Source organism: Rhinatrema bivittatum, chromosome 1, assembly GCF_901001135.1.
Source record: "Rhinatrema bivittatum chromosome 1, aRhiBiv1.1, whole genome shotgun sequence".
In the NCBI taxonomy this organism is placed as follows: domain Eukaryota; kingdom Metazoa; phylum Chordata; class Amphibia; order Gymnophiona; family Rhinatrematidae; genus Rhinatrema; species Rhinatrema bivittatum.
Window position 1 is genome coordinate 747,868,496 of NC_042615.1, and position 6,000 is coordinate 747,874,495.

At 53.0% G+C, this 6,000-nt stretch overlaps 1 protein-coding gene across 3 annotated transcripts in view; it reads right to left on the reverse strand.

The window, feature by feature from the left end:
- Positions 1-945, reverse strand: part of OSMR (oncostatin M receptor) — a 178,700-nt gene extending 177,755 nt beyond the window's left edge. For 2 of the 3 annotated variants that reach the window (XM_029578388.1, XM_029578398.1), the window contains exon 1: positions 155-945. The gene's annotated coding sequence lies outside the window, so the exon portion shown is untranslated. The remainder of the gene's footprint in view (positions 1-154) is intronic. The other variant, XM_029578406.1, reaches the window with a different exon arrangement.
- Between the last annotated feature and the right edge of the window lie 5,055 nt (positions 946-6,000).

The following is a 6,000-nucleotide window of genomic DNA, read 5'->3' on the forward strand; positions in this document are numbered from 1 at the left end:
CTTCCCTGAAGAGCTGACCCTGCCAAGAGAAGAGACAGCACACGGAGGAGGATGAAAGCATTTTGAACGACAGCGAGAGAAAGAACACAAAGAGGGTTTAGAGGAGAAGAGAAAGAGGTACAAATACAAATGCCCAGCCAACTTAGCGACTTACCCAAGTCTGTGGATTTGAAGACTGCTCCACTTGCTTCTGCCCTAGGGCTGGTCTCATGCATTTCCGTTACGGGAGTCAGTCGGCTCGTGTATCAGTCCCTGGGCTCGGTGGGGAGTTTCCATGGCGTAGCAGACAGAGGCCCTCGGTTTTTAACACCAACGAGGAAAGAAATACATTGAAGAATGTCAGAGCCTTGGAAGCAGGGACTGGGAGGGAGGTAACTCCACCCCTCCCTCCCGCAGCAGCCCACGCAGGCTCTCCCCTCCCACTAACTTCCCGAGAAAAAGTCCAGGAAAGAGCACCGGAGAGCAGCAAAGGAGAGGAAAGAGCAAAGAGAGAACGAGCTGAAGACTTCTGAAACCTCCGAATCAGATGAAAGTCCCCATCTCTAGGCGCGATCTCAGCAGATCCTGCCGGTGCCCCTCACCCCCACCACATCGCGATCCCCTCCCGCCGCCATCCATCGCGGAGCCGGGGAGGGAGGGAGAGTGCCCCCTCCTGGAGGAGCTGTAAGATGGCGGGCGCCCTGCTCCCTCCCTCCCTTGGGAGGCCGGGGATCCTCTAGGCAGCCCCTCCTCCTCCTCTCCACCCCGGGCCGGACCCCCGCAGGCGGGGGGGCAGCTGAAGTTCCCGGAGTCGGCGCTGACTCAGCGGCGGGGGTGGGGGCCTCCAGCTGCATCTTATCCATCCAAGAGAAACCGAGGGAGCGAGGCGTGTCTGGGCCGGTGGAAGTGGTCTCCGTGCGGGCTTTTACGCAATGCCGGCAGCCGCGCCCGGCCCCCAGCCTGCAATTCTGGGAAATTGTTGGCGAAAGTGGCGCAGGACAGTGCCAAGCTCTCCCCCCCCCCCCCCCCCCAATAACTTTCTCTAGCGCTTTTGAAGCCATAAATTGTGGTTGCGGCACAGATTTGAGCCATCCCAGATCAAGGTGGCAGGCTCTGGAAATACTCCAAAAAAAAAACCAAACTTTCCAGTTACAATAGGAGTTGAAGTGGGGGGAAAAATGCTGAGCTGCTCTTCATCCTGTCTGGCCATAACCCAGGCACGCCGCACCACTTTTTCTCCCCACTCTTCCTCCCTAATAAGCACTGGGATATCTGTTCAGAATCCAAAGTTTATTCATTCCACATAACCTAACCCATAACTCTGGCACGCCGTAGCTCACGGATGACCGCCCCTCCCACCCTTGACCACGCGACAACAGAGTAGGTAAACCAGGATAACTTTTATTAAGTGGAAGAAACGGCCACAGCCAAAATTAACATTATAACATTATTACTTTATATTGCAGCAGCTTAAACGCAATTGGCATTAGCTAAATGCCACGCCCTCACCGGTACCTTCCTTGTTCTTCCCACCCCAATGCTTTTTTGGAGACGGCAGCCCTCCATCCTTCCGCTCCGTGAAGGTGGTACACCCGCCACTGGCATCCCGCTCCGTGAATGCCAATCCCGCCTTCCGCTCCGTGAAGGTGGTATACCATTGGCACCCCGCTCCGTGAATGCCAATCCCGCCTTCCGCTCCGTGAAGGGGAACACCCGCCACTGGCATCCCGCTCCGTGAACGCCTCCGTGGCTACTGCCGCTCCGTGCAGTATTCTGCCGCCTCCTCCCACCCCTGGCCTTGCGGGCCGCGATTATTGCTTATGCCAGGCCTTCATTGGGCCACCCCCAGACCGGCCATTATCTCGGTCTCCGCCATGCTTAGTTATATCCATGCCCCCGCTTTCCCCCTATGCAAAGTCCTTGGTGCTGTGCTCCTCCCCTTCCCCCTCCCCCTCCCCCAACACCAAAAACTTCCCCTCTATGCAGCGATACATCCCCTTATGCTCCGGTGAGGGCACCCGCTGTTCCTTTTGTTATGGCTGTGACGACTTATCCCCCCAATCCCAGTGTCCCCTTGCGCTGTGGGGTGGTGGGAGGGTTGCTCTCGCTTCCAGGCTGCAAATGTGCTCCCCCCACCCTGCCCTACCTCTAAGTACCTGAGCTCAGAGACGCCGCCTTCCTTGTCTCATGCTCAGGTTTGAACTGGCCCCTAGTCCCATTGTCCGCCCCTCTCCGCACCTAGGCTGTGCCCCCCCTCCCTCTTGCCTACAGCACGTCTGCCCAGTTATATGGCCCTTGCCTCGAGAGGCAGGGCCTCCTTAACTCTGGCACGCCGTAGCTCACGGATGACCGCCCCTCCCACCCTTGACCACGCAACAACAGAGTAGGTAAACCAGGATAACTTTTATTAAGTGGAAGAAACGGCCACAGCCAAAATTAACATTATAACATTATTACTTTATATTGCAGCAGCTTAAACGCAATTGGCATTAGCTAAATGCCATGCCCTCACCGGTACCTTCCTTGTTCTTCCCACCCCAATGCTTTTTTGGAGACGGCAGCCCTCCATCCTTCCGCTCCGTGAAGGTGGTACACCCGCCACTGGCATCCCGCTCCGTGAATGCCAATCCCGCCTTCCGCTCCGTGAAGGGGAACACCCGCCACTGGCATCCCGCTCCGTGAACGCCTCCGTGGCTACTGCCGCTCCGTGCAGTATTCTGCCGCCTCCTCCCACCCCTGGCCTTGCGGGCCGCGGTTATTGCTTATGCCAGGCCTTCATTGGGCCACCCCCAGACCGGCCATTATCTCGGTCTCCGCCATGCTGGCCTTGCGGGCCGCGGTTATTGCTTATGCCAGGCCTTCATTGGGCCACCCCCAGACCGGCCATTATCTCGGTCTCCGCCATGCTTAGTTATATCCATGCCCCCGCTTTCCCCCTATGCAAAGTCCTTGGTGCTGTGCTCCTCCCCTTCCCCCTCCACCAACACCAAAAACTTCCCCTCTATGCAGCGATACATCCCCTTATGCTCCGGTGAGGGCACCCGCCAAAGTAGGAAACAGTAAAACCTTATTTGTTTCCTACCCCCACTAATTAACTAAAGCTGCTGTGGCCGTTTGCAGAGCGAGGATGAAGATATCTACCCCAACGTCTGATAAGTGAACCCCATCTGAACATGAGAGCGAAATATCATCATGCTTGATGACATATCCCCCTATAGCTCTCAACCACGTCCCCACTTCTTTATTTAATTTGCGCCTGCTTTTTCCGATGGCTTTATGTGACCTCGCGTCCCTCCATACCAAACGGGGGATAACACCAATACCACAGCTGGCCATAAAGCCTTAATTGCAGTCAAGTCCTTCTTGATCGTGATTATTAAATCAATTGTTTTTGACTGCGACCAAATCGTTACCACCCAAATGACAGATGATAATATCCGGCTGTGGTAGTTGCCTGGCGTATTGGAGGCTGCAAGGCATTAGTTGGCCCCACCTCATCCCTCGTTTGCCGAGCCAGAATAAGCTGGCCTTGCTACGTGGTATGCCCATCTGCTCGCTGGAGGTCTTTTTCTTTGTTCTAATGTGCGCCCAATAAATGTACGCGTGCCCCATGATCCATATCACTTTCGCGCTCCCCGCTGACGAGTCTATGATAGACAAAATAAAATGGTTATGTGTAACAGGACGGTAAATATATGCTTTTCATGTTTCCCAGTGAAACTGTTCATTGGGCTGTCTGGTTATTGGGTCGTATGTATGTTTAGAATTTACGGATTTCCACCGCCCTAGCGCCTTAATTTGGTCTTCGCTTAAACAGCTGCTGCTGGCGAAGGATGCTGCGCCTATTCGGGATGAATGTGTGTGATAAGCTCCCGCGTCTTCCCCTATCTTTTCCAAGCCTTTGCGTAGTATACTGATAAACTGGTAACGCGATAGCGCGTTGCCATCTTTGTGTTTTAGAAAGGGCCCTCCCCCCAGCGGGCGTACTTTGAGGTATTCTGTTGTAGCCCTTACGGGGCATATCTCCCCCGTATGAGCCGGGTATAATGTAATCCATCGACCTACTGCCCGTTGATCAGTTTTTGCTCGCCTGAGAAAGATCTGTACTGTCTCCGTAACCAGCCTTATGTTTTCTATCAGGAGACCCCCATCCGATGCCCTGGTGGTCACCTTTGCCCTCGGGATAAGCTTGCTGTTTCTAAATGCACCAAAGAACATTAGTGAAAAGGCCACGGTCCATAGCTTTACCTCATAATTGTCCCAAACTAGGCTGGGGAGCACCTTTACCAGTGCTTGTAGCAGCATGGATAGGCTTTCTGGCGTCCCTTCTAACTGTTTCTTGTCTCCGCCAACCCTCTAATATCTTTTTTATGAGAAAGGAGTTGCTAATGGTGCCTATACCCCATAGTTTGGAGACGAAAACAATAGCAGCTACGTGTTGCCCTGCCTGTGCTCTAGATACCCCCGAGTTCTTAAGGTAGAGCAAGAACTCTGCTACATTTCCCTCTGTCATTACATTTCTGTCTGTCATTGTCCCCTGAACTTGCGTGTTTAGTGTTTGGCAAAATTTTTGGAACAAGCTCCAGCCGCGTGCATATGCTCTCCCAGTACTCTCTGCCAGAGCCGATCTCAATATGGAGGCGATTCCGGGCACCCTAATTCCCAAATCCGAGGAGGGATGCGATAAGGTTGATGCTCTGCTTCCGGGGCCAGGAATCTGAAACGAGACCACTGACAACGAGACAATGCATCAGCGATGCCGTTAACTTCCCCCGGAACGTACTTCGCCTTAAAGACCAGGTTAACGCGCAGGCAGAGCAGTACTAAATCCCGCAATAGCCTAATGACCCTAGGGGAGTGAGCAGTGAGAGAATTTATCGCCTGTACAACCGCCATGTTGTCTGACCAAAAAACCACTCTTCTATTGTGGAAACATGCTTTCCACATGTGTATTGCTGCAACAATGGGGAACAAATCGAGAAAGTGATGTCTCTGAGCACACCCTTGGCTTCCCACTGGACTGGCCATCGTTCCGCGCACCATTTCCCAGCCAGATAGGCCCCAAATCAAGCGCTCCCCGCTGCGTCGGTTGTAGAGCTGCAGCTCCCTATTGGTCATGATTGGGTCCCTCCAAACTGTCCACCCATTATATTCTCCTAGGAATGTCTTCCATACTATGCGGTCCTCCCTGAGCTCCTTGGTGATTCTAATGAAATGATGGCTCTTGCGAATACCTGCTGTGGCTTGGGACAATCTTCTAATGAAGGGGCGACCCGTGGGCATGATCTTGCAAGCGAAATTGAGGTGACCAATGAGTGACTGCATTTGTTGTAGCGTGATTTTGCGTGATTGTTCGGTAGTAGATATGTTGGCGCGTAACGCTTCTAGTTTTGCGGGCGGTAGGCGTGTGACCATTTGCAGAGTATCAATTTCGATACCGAGAAATGATAATTTTTTGTGACGCTTTCCGGGTGAATGCTTCGAGGGCTTGCGCACAGGCCTGTGTGTCCCTATGGCCGGTAAACAGAAAATCATCCAAATAGTGTATGATTTTCCCTTTCCCGATGTCCTGCTCTACAGCCCATTGCACAAATGTGCTAAACCTCTCAAAGTAGGCGCAAGATATAGAGCAGCCCCTCGGGAGGCATTTATCGAAGTAATATTTACCTCGGAATTGAAACCCCAACAGCTGGAAGCAGCTTGGATGTATTGGAAGCCAGCGGAAGGCTGATTCAATGTCGGTTTTTGCCCCCCATGCCCCTTGCCCCCAATGCCTCACCATGTCTAATGCCTGGTCGAATGAGGTGTAGGCGACCCGAGCATGCTTCGGGGTCCAAGTAATCATTCACTGACCCACCCTCTGGGAAGGATAAATGGTGAATCATTCGGAATTCCCCTGGCTCTTTTTTTTTTTTTTTGGGAACCACACCAAGAGGGGAAATCCTAAAGTGAGGTAGAGGTTTGTCATTGAATGGGCCTTCCACCCTACCCATGTCGCTTTCTTTTTTGATCTTTAGTGCA